The sequence below is a fragment of the Tenrec ecaudatus genome, chromosome 15, assembly GCF_050624435.1.
Source record: "Tenrec ecaudatus isolate mTenEca1 chromosome 15, mTenEca1.hap1, whole genome shotgun sequence".
Taxonomy (NCBI): domain Eukaryota; kingdom Metazoa; phylum Chordata; class Mammalia; order Afrosoricida; family Tenrecidae; genus Tenrec; species Tenrec ecaudatus.
Genome location: NC_134544.1, coordinates 107,434,903 through 107,454,801, shown reverse-complemented (window position 1 = coordinate 107,454,801; position 19,899 = coordinate 107,434,903).

Here is a 19,899-nt window from a genome sequence, read left to right as displayed (position 1 = left end):
AATAGGGAAATTTCCAAAGGTACCACCACGCTTGACTACTACTCAGTGAGGATATAAGAGCGAGAAAAGTAGTCTCTGTCTACCACGCATAAGGGACACGAAGTCCCCCAGTCATGCCTAGCAGGAGGAGACGAGCTCAGTAAATGTTTACTGTTATTTCCATCCATACTACTAATATTTTAGAGTGAATTGTATGAAATTGCCATTAAAAAAATTAAGGTCAGATATGTTCCAACCTACTATGACATTGACCAAAAGATGTTATAATAATTAATGGTGGGGGAAATGGTAGGGAGATAAACTCACACTCTTATGGAGTTGATATAAATTGGTATCATTTTCTGAGAGAGAAATTTGACAACAGGTGTGCAAATTCATCAAAGGTTTTTCCAGACCCTCAAACATAAAGAATCTCTCATCCAGGGATCTATCATAGAACTCTCCGGATGGACTTTCAAGCATGAATGAAAAGATGATGATTTAAATGTACAATAGTTAAATGTCCGATATGAAGGAATAGAATGTCACATTCACATCGCTAGATATAATTCCTTATATTTTGTTTTTTTTAATATTTAATGGCAGAAGATGATGCTCACACGACATAATGTTGGAGAAGCTGAAAACAAACCATTAATTCAGATATAATCCTGAATGACTTTCATTTCTAACGATGTCCTATCTGATAGAGATTGGTGGAACCCCCAAGACAATGGCCACTAGATACACCTCAAGTATGGAACTGAAGTCACCTTCGGAGATCAGTTTTCTGTCAAACAGTGAACAAGTCTCTAAGAGAATTTGCCACAGTGATGACGACAATGGGCTCAAACATAACAGGGATGGTACAGGACCGGGCAGTGCTTCACTCTGCTGTTCACGGGGTCACAGTGAGTCACCACTGACTCCACGGCTGCTGGCAGAACTCGAAAGCCAAGCTTAACAATAATACAAGGGAAGCCGGCACTCTCTGGAACAATCATCACCCAAGACCACAAGTGTAGCATTTGCCCAGGGACAAAGGTCAGAGGCAGAAAGGGACAGGGAGCAAGAAGAATGAAAATGAAAAACCTAGGAAAGAAGTGGAAAGAGTGCTGTTGCATTGTAGGGACGTCGTGCAATCAACACCATGAAACAAAGTGTGTATAAATTGTTGCATGGAAAACGAATTTGCTTTATAAGCTCTCGCCCAAATTACAAGATATATTCAAAATAAAATATAATGTTAGCCACTTCATTTTGCACAACCTAAACATAGCAGCCCATTGTCAGATAACTTTTCTCTCAATCCATGGAACATCCCTTGAAACAGCCTTACCTATAGCAGGTACCACATTCAGTGAAGTGATAAAGAGATGGCATGATGGTTACTTCAAAATTCCATTGGATCTGACTTTTCCAGCCATCCAAGCCATATATATATATATATATATATATATATATATATATATATATATATATATATATATATATATATATATATATATATATGTCTTAGCAGCATAGTGATTTATGAGTTGGGCTGCTAACCACAAGGTCATTAGTTCAAACTCACCAGCTGATCTGCAAGAGAAAATGAAGCTTCCTGCTCCCATAAAAAGAGTTACATCCTCAGACACACACAGAGGCAGCTCTGCTCTGTCCTACAGGGTCTCTATGAATCACACTTTCCTATATGGCAGGGAGGGGTTTTTGAACTAAAGGAATAAGGGGGTTCCATTTTTCTTTACTCTCCCACAGGTGACATGAGGAACAGCTGATATGGTATGTGTGTGGGCTTCTCATTCACACCTTCTCTAGGCCATCATATCATGTTCTCTGGCCCTCCACAGGAAAGTTGGGCCAAGTTCTAAAACTAACAGTTTCTGGTCACCATGGCTTTGCTCCCTCCCTTAAGCCTTCTGGCTGGCAAACAATTTTTCAAACTAATCTTGTTAGCGTGGTAGTCCCTTCTTCCCTATCAAAGTTGAGTATATTCTCAGAAATAAAAAAAGTATACGTTTGATTTTAAATTTCATAAACAAAAAAGAATTATTTTGAAATATAATATAAGTTTCTAAGGAGCGCTAGTGGCACAGGGGTTAAATCATTTGCTGCTACCCACAAGCTTAGTGATTTGAACCCACCCAGTAGCTTTGCAGTAGAAAGGCCTGGCAATCTTCTCCATGAATATTATAGCCAGTTCTATGTCACGTCACATAGGCAGTTCGGCTGGATCACATAGGGTCCCTATGAGTCGGTAATTGACTCAAAGGGACCAACCAACAGCATACAAAATTTCTAAACCAAAAGCCCATATACCACTGCCATTGAGTCCATTTCAACTCACCGTGATGGTATGGGATGGAGTAGAACTGTTCCTTTGGATTTCCAAGACCATGTATTTTTATAGGAGCGCACAGCTTCGTCTTTCTCCCATGGAGTGTCTGGTAGACCTGGCGGTTGGTCGGCCAATGTTTAACCCACAGCACTGCCACAGTTTGTCATAAATTTCTAAAAGATAATCAAACTCATCTCTTACTTACAAACACACACACAAACACTCGCCTACCCTCCACCCCACATACACATTATTATATGCACATATATTAACATGGTCTTACTGTTCTAGACCACACATTCCGAAACAAATGTCTTGATTGTTCGTTATATGAATTGCTCCAAAGAGCCCTCAGATTATTTGAACTCCTTTCATCCAAAGTCAACATCTTCCTGTTTCTACCAGTCTTGGACTATGGTATCATGATTCTCATGATAGCCCGACCCACCTCCTGTTTATTTTCAACCAAACTTCTAAATCTTGGTAATGTCTGACCTTGACATTCTCCTTCAGTCACTGACAAAGTTCTATCACAGTGCACAGTAATACCAGGGGTGTCGACATGACTTCCCCAGGAGGTGGGAATTGACTACACAGCAACAGATTTGTCTGTTTGGGGTCCTATAACATGTTCTTTATAGCAATGAGTAATGAAGTCAGTTTTGTCTTATCAACAGATTATGATGGTGATGTTTGCAAAGCCAACATTTCACAAACTGACACAAACAAAATCAGATCAGGCTTGTTCTATATGTCAAGCATTGCAAAATCCAAATAGTGAGAGAGTCACTCATGTTCTCATCAAATAAATTCATGAATAAGGAAGCTGAAGGGAAAAACTTGTCAGGTAGCAAGATTCTCCCATTTTCACTAAAATTCAGGCTGTAAAATAAAAAGGCAGATGTGATTTTCTTTCACAAATGGAGTAGGTAGAATCCAGGAATTACCAGCACGTACACAAACAACCTCTATTCTGTGTAACCCTCCCCCTCTGAGTGTGGATGGTACCTATGATAGGTCTTTGCATGGCATGATCCATTTGTTCAAATCCAGCTGAAATGACATGGAAAAGAGGCCTGGTGATCTGCCTCCACAAAGATGATAGGCCCCCGCCCGTCCCCCGCCTCAAATTCATGGAGTTCTACTCCATAATTCAAGTAGCCAACGCGAGTGAGAATTGGCTCCACAGCAACAGGTTGGTTTGTTTGGGGGAACCTACAACAAGATGAGACAAAATCCTCACGATCATGTTACGTGACTCAAGAGGCTTTTCAGTTGACTTTGAAATAAGGGACATTATGGATATAGGCCTAACTTAATTTTACAAGCTCTTTAAAAACACAGCATTTTCTCTGGCTGATGCAGCAAAGGAAGTCAAGGAGAAAGGGTCCCAGTGAAGTAGCTGGCTCTGAATAACAGAGTTGGGCCACATAATGAGAAATTTGGATGGCCTCTGAGAGCTGAGGACACGGTCCTCCATCCTACTCTCATAACGGATTCTATGGATTCTGTCATCAGTCCGAATGAACTTACGCAGGTTTGGCTTTCTTACAGTTCTCTTTTTGAAAAGTTCTCCCCTGAACTTCTCCATCACCTTACTCTTCCTTCAAAGACTAGTAAAAACTTCCTTTCTTCCAGGAAATCTTCCTGTAGGATACCTGTCTGAAGTCACTTTCCCTGCCTCTGAATTTCAACATTAAATTAAAAATTCCTAATGGATAGGAGGCACTTCCTGTTTGATGAATTCCATGGGCAATAACCTCACTTCTTCAAGCAATTATTGTTATTAGATGCCATTGTGTTAACTCCAACTCATGGTGATCTTATGTAGAATATGTTAAAATGTTGCCCAGTCTTGTATCACCTTCATGATCATTGGTTTGTTTTTGTCCATATGGTGGCTGTGCACTGCCTTCCAACCTAGTGAAGTCAACTTCCAGCACTGTATCAGAAAATATGCTGCAGTGATCCATGAAATTTTTATCAGAACAGATTCTGTTGTGATATATAACATTTTGATTGACTAATTGTTGGATAACCTACCCATGTTCTAGTCATTATAATGGTTAAAACTTTCTTCCTCCGACTGAGCCAAAATCTACCCCTTAAGAACTGCCTGGCACCAAACACATGACAATCACAGAATCATTTTTCTCATTTTCAAATAGGAATAAAATTAGTAACTTCCTCAAACGACCACTGGGAGGACTAAATAAAATAATCCAAGCGAAATACTTAATGAATGGCTATTGTTGTATTGTTGAAAGAAATAATGTAATGATCAGCCACAGTTCCATGTGCCTCATAGACACCCAATGAATGGCCGCTATTGTCAGCAATGGCAGCTGTCGGAAGCCACACAGAGTCTCCACTCTTGCTCTTTTCCACAGATACCTTCCAAGAATGGAAGCTTTCTAATATAATATGATCAATAAAGGCTATTTTTAAAAATTTCTCCCCGTATCCTCTGATCCAAGTAAAGTCTCACATTTCAGGTAATTCTCCAGGTGCTCTCTAGCAGACGTCTACGTTGCTCTCTCCAACTGTGACTCTCCCAAGCTGCAGAGAGGTCTAGGATATGACTAAACACACAGCAGGCAAAGAGAGCCACAGCCTACCTTGATCTAGAGATGGTAATGCTATTAATTTAGTTGGGTTCTTGTCAAATATAAAAGGAGGACTACATATTGATCACTTAATTCCTATTCACAGTTCTATAAGTTAGTTCTTCAAATTTATTTGGAATTTTGATTCTGTCTTTCATCATATTTACTCTTCTTTTCAGCTTGATTTCCTGAATATTTGTGAGTCATCTCCTCCCATAAAGAGTTACAGTCTCAAAAAGCCACAGGGGCAGTTTTACCCTGCCCTATAAGGGTGCTATGAATTAGGTTATAGGCTTTTAAAAAAATACTTGATTTATAATACCTCTGCAATATTAACTTTTAAATATTTGTGACTGCAACCCATAATGTGAAATGCATTTAATGTTGTACCTCAATTGAATACACACACACATACACTTAATTAATCTTATCTTTATGACACCATACAAAAAAAAGCCCTTTATAATACTCTCTGATGTTGTCCATCTTAGCCTGTTCATTATTATTTTTATTAAGTTCCCATCAAAACCCACCTGACTGATTTCACAATCTATTAGCTGGGCATGAGTCATAGTTTACAAACTGCAAATCTATAAAGAGTTTTTTTAGTGTTCCACTAAAGTGCCAGGGGAAAAAAATCATCTGTATATTAGGGCAAAAGAGAGACAGCAATACTGCCCAAAGAAACCGTTGCTTTATTTTTAAAATCCTGTACTCTGATATATATCAATTTTTATTTTGATAAACCATTAATGACACTCTCCTTAATTTTCAGAGTAAAAACATAGCTCAAGGAAGAGTTCTACTTTTACTCTATGGTTTTGTTTGTTTTGGGGCACTCCATAGAAACCTACAGGCAGATGAATAGTTTGTAAACAGAGCTCCACAACCTCAGAAACAGTACTACATTCTTCAATGAAAATGCATTGCTTGGCGGTAGCCTAGGTCCCTAAAAAATATAAAATAAATCAAGGAATGGGTATGAAGTAAGGCCTAATAAGTGTTCCATTAAAGAACTATTATTTGAACTTTTCCTGGAATAAAAAAGAGGATGAAATAAATGAATCAATGAAAGAGAGACCTGGAAGATATTTTTAGTTAAGTGAGCATTCACTATGAAACTTCCTGTGTCTGAATGACTGTCAGCTGACACATTGGCTGCCTTTATTCTGGACTTTCCTTTCATAGGTGTTGGGGTGTAATGAACTGTCTGTGCAAAGATTTTCCTTGAGTATCATGAGAGCTCTCTGGAACAAAGGCCAAGCTACTATCTCTCCAGGGCAAAGGTCAGGCAGGTTTCCTGTGTCTATCACTGAAGATTTGACTTTTCTAAATCCACAGTTCCTCCGTGGTATCACATATCATTGCATATGAAGATGCTCCCTTACTTTCCTTGTGTTGCTCTGTGGAATAGAGCCTCGATAAACTACCATAAATGCTAATGTTCTAGCTACTATCAATGATGTGAGTAGTAAACTGTCCACTGTCTCAAACCTGGGAATTTCATGTCTTCTACCAATATACATAAAACTGTGGCAAGCTAATGTGTTAGTTTGCAAGTAATAAAATTAACACAAATAAAATCTCAGTTCATAAAATCTTAGTTACTCATTCCAACAGGAAAAACTCAGGTTTGATTATGCTTATATTCAATTTTTCATTTACTTATTCAATAAGTAAATATTTATTGAATGGTTAACCAATAGTAGGTGATTTTCTGGAGGCTTAGGATATAGGGACCCAACATTGGACAAAATCATGTCTCATAGAACTACTGGGGAAGGCAGAAAACAAATAATTACTCTGTGGGCTAAGCAAGGTAATTTTAAAGTAAAAATAACTGAGATATATTATAGAGTTATTGGGGTGGACTTAAAAGGAAGGATGACTTTAAGCTGGTGATAAAGGAATGCATTGATTGACCTGAGATACTAATAATATGGTAATCCACCCATGAGCAGGTCTTGAGAAAGCATGTTCTAAGACTAGCTATGGTAGCTACCCTCAGGCAGGTAAGAGGTTGGTGTATTTAGTAAGAGAAAGGTCAAAGGACAAATTAAGAATGATGGGAAATGAGGGTGGAAATACAGGCAAGGCAAGATCCTAGAAAGCATTTGAACCTGGTAGGGAATGATCAAGGGTAAGGTAACGAAGAGGTATAGCTGAAACCCAGGTGGGGACGGAGCATGATAGTGGGACAGAAGGAAAGTCAAGGGAAACAGAGGAAAGAGCTGGGAGGCAAAGGGCATTTATAGAGGTCTAGACAAAGACATGTACATATGCAAATATATATGAGGATGAGGAAACACATCTATGTGCCTATATTTATAGGTTTAGTATTAAGGTGGCGGAAGGGCCTTGGGGCTCTACTCAAGCACGCCCTCAATGCATGAATACTTTCTTCTATTAAGTTGACATTCTATCATGCTCACCCTCCCCACACAACCCCTGAAGACAAAGCGGGTGAACAAGCAAATGTGGTGAAGAAAGCTGATGGTGCCCAGCTATCAAAAGATATAGCGTCTGGGGTCTTAAAGGCTTGAAGATAAACAAGCAGCCATCTAGTTCAGAAGCAACAAAGCCCACATGGAAGAAGCACACCAGCCTGTGAGATCATGGGGTGTCGAAGGGATCAGGTATAAGGCATCATCAGAAAAAAAAAAATCTTACTATAGCGAATGAAGGGGGAAGTGCAGAGTGGAGACCCAAAGCCCATTTGTCGGCCGCTGGAGATCCCCTTGCAGAGGGGTCTAGTGGAGGAGATGAGTCAGTCAGGGTGCGATGTAGCACCGATGAAGAATACAGCTTTCCTCCAATTCCTAAATGGTTCCTCCCCCACAACTACCATTATCCGAGTTCTACCTTGAAAGTCTGGATAGAGCCGAGGATGTACACTGGTGCAGATAGGAGCTGGAGGCACAGGGAATCCAGGGCAGATGATCCCTTCAGGACCAGGGGTGTGAGGGGCGATCCTGGGAGGGTAGAGGATGAGTGGGTCGGAAAGAGGGAACCAATTACAAGGATCTACATGTGACCTCCTCCCTGGGGGATGGACAATAGAAAAGAGCGTGAAGGGAGACGTCAGACAGGGAAAAATACAACAAATAATAACTTATAAATCATCAAAGGCTCATGAGGGATGGGGGGAGAGGGGAGGGAGGGGAAAAAAGAGGACCTGATGCAAGAGCTTAAGTGGAGAGCAAATGCTTTGAAAATGATGAGGCCAAAGAATGTACAGATGTGCTTTACACAATTGATATGTGTATGGATTGTGATAAGAGTTGTATGAGTCCCTAATAAAATGTTTTTTAAAATAAAATTTTAAAAAAAGAAAGCATTTCGAAGCCACAATAAAGTACCATATATACTCGAATATAAGCTGATCCGAGTATAAGTCGAGATACCTAATTATTACCTGGGAAATCATAAAAACTGATTGACTCTAGTATAAGGCTAGGGTGGGAAATGCAGGATGTGAATTAACCCAGAGACCAGAGGGGAGAGACAGAGCGCAGCCACAGACACATCCTTACCAGTTCAGCTGCCAGTATAAGTGAATCACTATAGGTGCTTCTGCGAATTGGAGCCATCCTTGTCATAGGATGGCTCTGATTGGTTAAATGTGAGTAAACAAACATTCAAGCCCTGCAGTGTCAGCAGGGCTTTGAATGAACATCCAAGGAATGGCAATCACCCGTAAGATGCTACACCTCGCTGGGGTACCACTGACCCGTGTATAAGCTGAACTCCAGTTTTTCAACTCGGCTAATACATGAGTATATACGGTAGTTGTATTGAATTGATTCCGATTCATGGAGTCCCATATGTATCAGAGTAGAACTGTGCTCCATCAGGTTTTCAATCGCTGAGTTTTCAAAAAACAGACCCCAAACCTTTCTTCTGACGTAGTTCTGCATGTACTCAAGCCTCTACCCTCTTTATGATGAGTCAAATGTGTTCATAGTTTGCCCCACCCAGGGACTTAAGGGGCTCCATTGCTATGATCTCTTCTCTTGGTGCGCTCCACTCACATCCTAAAGCCTAGCTCATTCCCCACCTCTGAAAATGTCAGCTGGGAACATTCTAGAAGGAGTTTCTCCATGGTTCTACTGAATGATCAGAATGCGTGTGGAAACAGCCACAAGATTTTAGATTATTGAGCTAAAAATCTAAAACTAACCCACTCACTGCTATTAAGTTGATTCTGACACGATGTGTCCCTACAGATCAGAGTAGAATACCCGTTTGGGTCTCCTAGGCTATACATCTTATGGGACCAGGTAATCTCATCTTTCCCCCACCAGAAGCTGGTAGATTCCAACTGTTGACCTTGCAGGTAGGTGCCCAATTCATAACCCCTGTGCCACCAGAGCTCCCTGCAAAATGTTTGTGTGAAAATAATTACATTAATAGTGAGTACAAAGAAGAAAATATTCTGAAATTGATTATTGTACAGCACTTGTTGACATGGTTGAACTATTGAATTGCATTTGATGTGGAAGAAGTGCCACAAAAACTGTAAAAAAAAAAAAAAAAAAGAAGAAGAAAATTTTGCATACTTTCAATGAACTTTTAAAGAGTTAGAATCTTTCAGGGCCACTGGCGGAGTGGGTTAGCGGTTGGGATGCTAACTTGCTAACCACCAATCTGGCGGTTCAAGAATCTTTCAGGGCCACCTCAGAAGACTCGCTGCCCTACACTATGGAGGAGGGACCGAGGGGCATATGCCCTCCTAGTATGGTTCCAACCGTTCCACCCCCAGATGAGACAGACTCCTTCTTATCAAAGTTCAATTCCAGGATGTCGGTACAAGTCTCTGACCACAGAAAAATGAAGATTGGCTTCCAGTGACTTACTTAGAGTTTCTGGTGTTCCCTAAAAGGTCTCATTTGGCACTCACCAATTTAGGGACCTCCTGAAGGGGGGAAAAAAGAGGGAATCAATCTTGCATCTCATAATGAGAAAAGTCATTAGATAATGATAATAATTCCTTATTTTTATGAAGCTCAAGGACAGATTTAGCCAAATGAATTAGAAGCTCCAAAAAGAGTAAAACTAATTTAGGTAATCTACCAATTTAAAGAAACTGTAACTCTACACGTGGAGTGTATAAAATGATATACACTGCCAAAGAAACCTGCTTTGTTTTTTCGGGTAAGTAGAGAAGCCCAACATAACCATCAACTCAGGAATTCCAAAGAGAGGTGCTATGGAAACTGATTCAGTGGAGTAATTCATGCTATAATGGAGTAGGTGGCCTTTGTTTCTCTTTAATTAAACAGAAACCCCATAATTTCATCTATATGGTTGGTTCCTTAGAGGGAAAAATTCCTAGGTAATTTGCTGATAAACTTCAATCAGCCATCGCTGTCACAATGTCAACTTATTGGTGCAAGAATTAATGCTATCCTATTGGAATTTCATATAGTATCCTAAATGGATTCTAATGTTGAGGTTTATATGTAGTCACAACTGATGATACTCCAGAGTGATTGAGGATTGCTAAAGCATAACATAGCTATTTGAATTCCTCTCCTATGAGCAAGAAGTACAGGTTGCCATTCAGATAGGAGCTAGAGGTCTGTGGTCAGTGATCTAGGCCAGGCAGGTGACCCCTGGCATGGTGTCCGTGGACTGGGTGAAGTTGATTATAGGCCACGAAGGCTACAGATCTGATTTCCAATAAGATTCTCCCCAAAGTTGAATTGAAACCAAACAGATACACACACATAAATGAGAAGTTTCTTAAAATGGTTCAATCCCAACATTTATGCTTTCATATTTGGGAGGATTTGAAAAGTCTAGAGATACAATTTTTATAGCATATGCATTTCAGCACAGTCATAGGATGTGTGCAAAGTCAGACTGCCACCTACTGACACACATCCAGGGTAAGCCGGCATTGCTCTGTTCTCAGGTATTGTAAGGGTGCTGTTGATTACAAATGACCCAGAGAGCCATGCATATCACTTTACAAACAAACACAAAGTCAATGATTTGGAGGGTTTTTTTCTTTTACTGATTGGGTGTAGGAGGGCCTTCTGCCTAAAGATGAATAGCTCCTGGTGAGTCAAAGCTGAAAGATGAAACCTGGCAAATTGAGATTGAGCGGAACAAATATGGTTTCATTTCAAACAGTTTCTCATATGTATCTAGCATATGAAATAAGAATCAATCATCTTGTCCCACTGACCAGAAAACTTGAAGACCAGAATTATATTTTATCTTTCTTTTCATCTATGTCTGACCTCTTTCCTACAACATGAACTAGTTGCTTCAGGTTGACTCCAATTCATGATGACCCACATGGGTTAGAAGCAAACTATTCCATGGGATTTCTAAGGCTTACTGTTCAGGAAAAAGATCAGCAGGCCTTACTTCTGAGTGAGACACCTCTGGGTGGACGTGAACCCCACGTAAACCCACTTGGCTGCTAACCAAGGGCACTAACCATTTACACCACCCAAGGTAAAAGCCTAACGGGGCTTTGTTAAATAAGCATTTATAATTTTAATAGTAATTACAAGAATAAAATGGAAAACCAATGCAGATGTTTATTGAAATAAAGCAAGATAATCCAGGTTTCAAATTCTAGCGCTAATAACTTGTACAATTTCAATAACTTTTCTGAGTTTCAGTCCTAATCGGAAAGAAAAATGGAGATTTTGGAGGGTTAAGCAACATCATGTATAACTAGTTTTTAACACAGTGCCTAGCACACAGGCTTCAATAAACAGAACTTCTTTTAAAAGCAAAGCAGGCCTCAGATCCTGACTGCCAGGGGTTCAGATCCCGAGTAAGGAGAATCTTGCTCTTGAGTTTTCATTGACAATTTTTTCCTTTTTTTTTTGCCCAGCAGTTTTATTGGTGCGTCGTTGACATATCGGATGATTCAATCATTCAATCAGATCGATGAGAATTGCACAATCATTACCACATCGATTTTAGAGCACATGTCCCCCGTGATTAAATCGCCTTTAAAATGAGTTGTGCAATCACAATCCAGTCTAGTGCTCCCTCCCCCCTCCCGCCTTCATCATTTACTCCAGAAATCCCCTTTCCCTCCCTATCACACCCTGCCCCTCCCCCAACGTTGTATTCCCTATACCCCCTTGGATAAGTTATGGTCAGTATGCATCCACTCCTCCTGTGCTTCAGCTGGGAGAGTAAATTAAATAAATAACAAAATTGCATTAAGGATTAAAGAGGTGTATCAACTGTCTAGCCGCCAACCCAGACCTAACATGTGAGCATAAACCAGAGAGCCAGGGTAAAGCAGATTGGAAAGGTGGGAGACTAAATGAAGAGTTTTATTATTGTTCTTTTTAGTGCCTCCCTCACTAGACGGCAGGAATGAGGATGGGAGATGGAGAAGGGTTGGCTATTAGTCATTAGGAAGCAGGGAAGGAAACAAAGACAGAACTGTCAGCCCTGAAACGTCCAATCTTGACATAGCCCCAGACCAGCCGCCTTAAATCTGGGATCCTCCATAGCAGACCAAGTCAGTAAAGGGGAAACGGGGAATAGAATGTCAAACCAAAAATAGACTTGGTGTATTTCTGGGACTAGGCAGAGGGACTAGCTCCTCTTATGCTTGGCTCTCAAATTCTTGCTCGGGTTCTGGACTCATCCACATAAGAATTCTTAAAAACATGAATGAAGATTAATGGATGCTCACATTACAGAGGCTGGGATCAGAGTAACATCATGCCCCCTTTATGAGCCTCTTTTTCTTGGCAGTAAAATTGATATAAAAAATCTCAAATATTAGGGCTCTGAAAATCAAAAGAATGATAAGAGGGCGGAGTGGGCTTGCTATGTATGTTACTGTGCTCTTGTGATCGAAAATTGGGACCGAAACTTGAGCCCTCACCTCCCTCTCTAGTCCACAGCAGACAGGCTGACCTCAGCCTCTGCTGGCTCGGGAAAATGATCAAAAGAAGTTGGCAACCACATGGACCCAATCAATTAACACTTTTTGAGTGTTTTACATTGTATGCCATGCTTCTGCCTGCACGATCACATTTACATTCACTTTATATTACTCTGTTTTCACAGCTTGAGTTTTGCTACGTGTGTTCTTCTCTTTTGATTTTCTACCTCCAGATCTCTGCATATTTCATTATGGTACTACATTTTGTCTGCTCTAGCTGCTATTTGGAAATTACTCTTCAGCTCATTTACATGATCACCTCTTACCATTGATTTAGTTTCTCTAGGTTCGAGAACATTTCAGAGTGCCGCGGTCCAGCCGCAGCGGGTTCGGGTCCCCCGCTAGGTGGGTAAGGCTTCGACGAATGGGAGACAGAAATCACACAACTCAAAGGTTGCGGTGACTGTTCCAATTTTATTCATGCAAAGTTTCAACTCAGATATTCTTTTTCTTGGCTTAAGGCTTATGGTCTGAGATCATACATTAGGAAATTCTCAGGCCACATCATGATTCTTGCTTAAAAATTAGTACATCTTGAAACTAAAACATTTTTATACAAGGGTGATAGACATAAACCTTCTAACAATAACTGAGCACACTTCATCCAACTAGGGCTCATTGTTCTAACTATGAAATCAATAAAGCATTAATATATTTCATTATCAAAAATTACTTGACAGGCGTTGGCTGGTCTTTCTGTTCTTTCTTAGGCTGTTCCTCTAGGGCTTTCATTTCTTGTTCTTAATTTTCCACTAAGTTCCCATAAATTAAACTCCCCAAAGTCTTTCTGTACCAAGGTATGAGTTGCCTCACAATAGGTAGCTTTGCTTCCGTGGACTTCAAACATCACGGAGGCCCTCTTCTTGCTAACCGTTCCATAAAACTTAAACTACTAAAAGGAACGTGTACACCTTCTTTGTTAACTATTCTTATGCCATTTTCGTTGTAAGCCCTCATATAAGGTAAATCAGGACCAGGAACTCTATTTCTCTTTGGGTTATTTCCTGGAGGGGAATGCCGTACTCTGTCCCCCATGCGGTAACCAAGATAAGGAAAGGGAAAACCGGATGATAAACTTTTTTAGAATCTTGTACAAAAGCACTCCAAATAATTATGGCAAGGCCAATCAAACAAGTCCAAATACATATCGAGAGCAGGTTTGAGCAGCCAACTCCAACTGTCCAGCTTCTCTGAAGCCGGACCAGGCGTCGTTTGACTCTGTCTTCGACGTCACACAGCAGGACCGGTCCCCTCATCAGAGTCTCCCCTTTTCTTTCTTTCTTATCTTCTCAATGATCTTGTGCTTTCAAGCTTCAAGAACTGAAAAAAAAAATTGAGTGTCCAGTTGCAATATAGAAGGATTCTATTGAATGATATGGAAAGCATCAAAACTGGGTTGGCAAGAATAGAGTTATTGTCCCCCAAATAATTGGATAATTATTTTTAAAGTGCCATTTCAATAGGTAGCATATAATCTAGAACCAGTGTTACTGAAGGAAGACATCCAAGCGTTGCCAAAATATCAAGGCTCCAAGAATGAACAGAATACAAGTTGAAATGGTTAAACAAACAGATACAATGCTGAAAGTGCTTACTTATCTTTGTCAAGGAAGATAGAAGACAAATCTCTCACCAACTGACTAGAAGAACCCCCTATTTGTGCACATTTCAAATAAAGGTTATCCAGCAGAATGTAGAAATTATCAAATAATATTGTAGATATGACAAGGTTACAAATTTTCACTGAGCATAATGCAAAAATGGTTGCAGTAGTACATGAACAAGAAACTGCCAGAAAACCAAGCTGAATTCACCTAAGGGCATGGAATGACAGATATCATTGCTGATGTCAGATGTAGCTTAGCTAAAAGCAGAAAATCCCAGAAAGGTGATTCCTAGTGTTTAATTGACTATGCAAACAGTTGACTGTGTGGATCATAACAAATTATGGATGAAATTGCCACAAAGGGAATTTCAGACCATTTCATTGTGTTCGTGGGAAAACCATATAGTTTAAAATCAAGGAAAAAAATGTGTTAGGGACGCGTCCTTTCACCATACTTATTCCATGTATATGCTGAGCAAATTATCTGAGAAGGTAGTCTATATGGAGAAAAACATGCATCCGCATCTCACAAAGACTCATTACCACTTCCACTATGCAAATGAGGCAACCTTAACTGCTGAAGGCAAGAAAGGATTTGGAGAACTCACCGACAACAATCAAAGACTAGAGCCATCATGTGGGTTAGAGCACAATGTAAAGAAAGTAAAATCTTCACGCCAGAACCAACAACCAACATCATGGTAACCAAAATATTGAAGTCATCACAATTTTTATTTTACTTGGATCAATGCCCTTGAATACAGCAATCAAGGATTCGAAAAAAATTGGGTAAGTTTGCTGCAAAAGACCTGTTTAAGGATTAAAGAGCATGTTGTTATTGTGAGGACTAAACTGTATCTAACCCAAACCATATCTTCCACAGCCGTATATCCATGTAAAAACTGAAGAGTAAACAAGGAAAACCCAAAGAGAATCTATGCCTTTGATTTATGATGTTGGTAAAGAACATTGTATGTACAACAGACTGTCAGAAAAACAAACAAATCTATCTTGGAAGAAGCACAACTTGAATGCTTCTGAGAAGCAAGAATGACAAGACTTCATCTCACATAGATTGAACATGTTGTCAGGAGAGAAGAGTCCCTGGAGAAGGACATCATGCTTGGGAAAGGAAAGGGTCAGTAAAAAGGCAAAGATCCTCAAGGAGCTGGATTGTCAAAGTGCCTACAAAAATGGGCTCATGTGTAGGAAAAATTGTGGGGCTGGCTCAGGGTTGAACAGTGCATTTTTCTGTTGTCTATGGAGTCGCCACACGTTGGATCCAACTCAACTGCATCTACCCATCTCTGAAGGTTCACGCTTCAATGTATTCATGACAGCCTTTTGGGGCAAATTTTCTCTTTACTTTCTATGTTTGTTTACTGAAGTAATAAATGCCAGGGCATAAAAAAATAGTTTCAATCAAAAGTATATTTAGTTTTATGAAGTAAATAAAAATAACAAGCAGAGTTCCATTTAATTTTTTACAACCTACGAACAGAATGAATATTACTATAGGCTCTTATGATCACACTGTCAGACAGATGAATGCTTTAAAGAGCAAGGAATGTAAATTTGTGATTACCTCATTGGTAGCTACCCATCTTAGAGTGAACACTAATTACAAGTGCCATTGTAACAATCTGTTTGCCAAACTCAACCAAAAATAGCAATTGAATCTTCCAAGCTGGTACCAACCAGGTGAATTCACCATTGGTTTAGACCCTTTTTTTTTTACAGCCACTGTGCCCAACAATCCAATCGTCCTCATTTTCTCGGGTTCTTTACAAAGCATATTATCCGTCTCTAGGAACTTGTTCCACTTTATGCTGTTAATTGTCATTGAGTTGGTTCTGACCTGTAGTGACCCTGTGCACAACAGAATGAAACATCTCCTGGTCCTACACTATCCTTAAATTTTTTCTTATTCTTGAGTCCCTTGTTTCAGCCACTGTGTCAGCCCATCTCCTCAAGGGCCTTCATTGGTCTAGTTGCCCCTCTACTTTACTAAGCATGATGACCTTTTTCAAGGACTGGTCTCTTCTGACAATGTCAAAACTACAGTAAGACAGAGTTCACCACCCTTGCCTCTGTGGAGAACTCTGCTATACGTCTACAAGATAGGCTTTTGGAAGTCCATGGTATTTTCAATAATCTTCACCAACACCCCAATTCATTCACACTGATTCTTCTTTGGTCTTCATTTTTCGTTGTCCAACTTTCACATGAATATGAGGTGATTGAAAGTACCATGAGTTGGGTCAGGCACAATTTAGTCCTCAAAGTAACGTCCTTGCATTTCACTATTCTAAGGAGGTCTTGTGCAGCAGATTTACCCAACACAACCTGTCTTTTGATCTGACTGTTGCTTCCAATGGCATGTCCTGGAATATGTTGTTTCCATGAGTCTTGGCATCCTCACTTCTAAGGAGCATTCTGATTGTAAAACATCTGAGATAGTTAAGGTTTATTGTGTCAACCTGGCCAATAAACACATGTGGGATTAATTGAAGGACAGAGAGATGTCTTGGTGAGCCTCGCCTTCCTGGTTCTCGGGTCTTTTGCTCTCTGATGGTCGGACCAGGCTGCAGCTGCTTTAGCAAGTTCCCTCTTCAGCTGGCAAGGCTCACTTCCTGCAAGACATCCCTGAGGAGAAGCCATATGAACTTACCTTGTGCAGCCCTGGGTGATCCAGAAGCCCCATGTAGACCCCTGCCAGCACTGAAATGGTTACACTGCCACTAGATTAAAAAACTTTCTACCCACTGGCCTGTGATCCTCCTGCATTCGTGTCATTGTGCTTTTTGTGAGTTTGAGGATTTTGTAGATTGGTGTCAGACATATGAGCTAAGTTGGACTTATGGACTTGGACTGGACTGGGTTGGGATGCTTTCTGAATGTACACTTACCCTTTATATAAAACTCTCTCTTATATGAGTTTCTGTGTATTTGTTTCTCTAGTTTACCAAGACTAACACAACATCTAAAACAAATTTGTTCATTCTTCTGTCAGTCCATGGTATATTCTGTGCTCTTCACAAATATCATAATTCAAAGACATCAATTCCTCCCCAACTTCCTTATCCATTGTCTGAGTAAATTGAAAATACTGTGATTTAGATTAGGTACACCTTAGTCCTCAAAGTCACATATCTGCTTTTAACACTTTAAAGAATTTGAAATTCTTTCAGAAAATTTTATAAATGAAACAAGTTCTTTGATTGATTGACTGCTGCTTTCATGGTTTTGGTTGCAGACCCAAATAAAATGAAATCTAGGACAACTTAAAACTTTTTTCTGCTTATCATGGTCTTGCTTATTGATCCAGTGGTGAGGATTTTTGTTTTATATTGCAGTATAATCCACGCTTAAAGTTTTCTTTCTTATTTTTAAATCTTCCTTGGTGAGTACTTCAAGTCCTCTTTGCATTTAGCAAGCGCAGTTATGCCCATGAAAGCTCTTTTACAACTGAGAAATGGACACGGATACAGTGTTATCTGTTAGTTTCAAATTGATTCCAATTCTTTAGGATACCTTGTGTGCAGAGTAGAAATGCTCCAGAATTTGAGATCTTTTGAAAGTAGAGCACCATGCCTGCTTATGAGGAGCATCTAGGTCAGTGATTCCCTACTTGCCTAAGGCCATGACCCTTTAATACAGTTCCTCATTTTGGGGCGACCCCCAACCGTAAAATGATTTTCGTTGCTACTTCATAACTGTAATTTTGCTACTGTTGTGAATCAAAATGTAAATATATGATATGCAGGATGTATTTTCACTGTTACAAAGTGAACACAATTAAAGCATAGTGAATAATCACAAAAACAATATATAATTATATATTGTGAAATATTTATTTCTGATGACAAACAAATGAAAGGTTGTCTTGTCACATGGTGTAGCGTGGACAACAGTCATCATGCCAGGTACTCGTATGTGGGTATATCTGCATGTGGGCAGATCTGCATGAAGACGGATAGAGGAGCAGGGTCTCGGTTCCTAAGACCATTGGAAATAGGTGTTTTCCAATGTGAAAAGGGTCATTAGACCTGTGAAAGAGTTGTTAAACTCCCCAAAGGGGTCGCGACCCACAGGTTGAGACCGCTGATCTAGCTGGATCTGATCCACACCTCTGTTAGCAGTCCAGTGTGTAGCCATTTGTGCTACCAGGTCTTCTTTTCCCAGGGAAATCAAGAGGAAGAAATAAGTAGAAAAGGTGTTCAGAGAAAGGGTATTTCATTTGTTCTGCCGAAGCAGGCACAAACCTAAATGTGGCAACAGCTGTGCTGAATCTCGCAGGGTGCAGGAGAGTTGAACTAGCATTCAAGGTCAGTAAGAGTACTTCAGGGAGAAGGTAAAAGAGGACCCACGTGTGGCTCAGGATAGGAGCAGAATATGTGCATTTTGGGGATCTAGAGAGCACAAACTTGGTGGTAGAAAGACTGGGGCTGACAAGGCAACTAAAAGTCTTGCTTAGAGCCTTGGCAAACAAAGCTAAAGGGTGTGGTACTGATTACAGCTACGAACTTTGTGATTGTTTATTTTTCTGTTTAAACTACAGGCAAAGTTTCCCCTTCCTCAGTGTACACAAAGTTGATAAAAACTTCTTTTGAAGAATGAGAGCTAATATTTATTGAATTCATAATACATACCAGCTCCAAGGATGAACTCACTAATCCCAAATTACTCTATACACAGTAATAATTAGCAATGAAGTCCATTTGTGAACAAAGAATTCATGTGTGTGTGCGTGTACACACGTGCACGTGTGCATATGATATATATCCACCATCCATCTGCAAGTTTGTTTTCCTTTGGTGGCTTATATGTAGCTATAATGCTGGAAGCTAAGTCACCAATATTTCAAATATAAGTAGAGCCATCCACGGTGGGCCAGTTCAGTGGAGTTTCCATACTAACACAGACTGTCTACCAAGAAAGGACTAACAATCTACTTCTGAAAAGCCATCAGAGAAAATGTTATACACACTGAGTTGGAAAGTACTTAAAATACACAATGGCCACAACAATGGACTCAAGCATACCAACAATCATAAATATACATAATACAGGGAAATAGTCATTCTTTTGTACATAAAGTGTCCACGAATTGGTGTTTACTTGGTGGCAAGCAACAGCATGTATACTTGTACATATGCATCTACAATTGTATATACCTATCATCTAGCTATCTCACTAATCTCTAAAATAATATAATCCTAGCAAAGTCAGGATTCAATTCTATATCAGCCTGGTTCCAAATTCTGTTCTTTTTTCTTTCTAATCTCAGTATTCTTGATATTTTGCGTTAGATAATGTTTCATTATAAATTGACTGTCCTATACATTGAAGGATGTTCAGCATTCTCTCTGACATCTAGCCACTTAAAAACAGTAGCACACACACACACACACACACACACAGAGTGAGGACA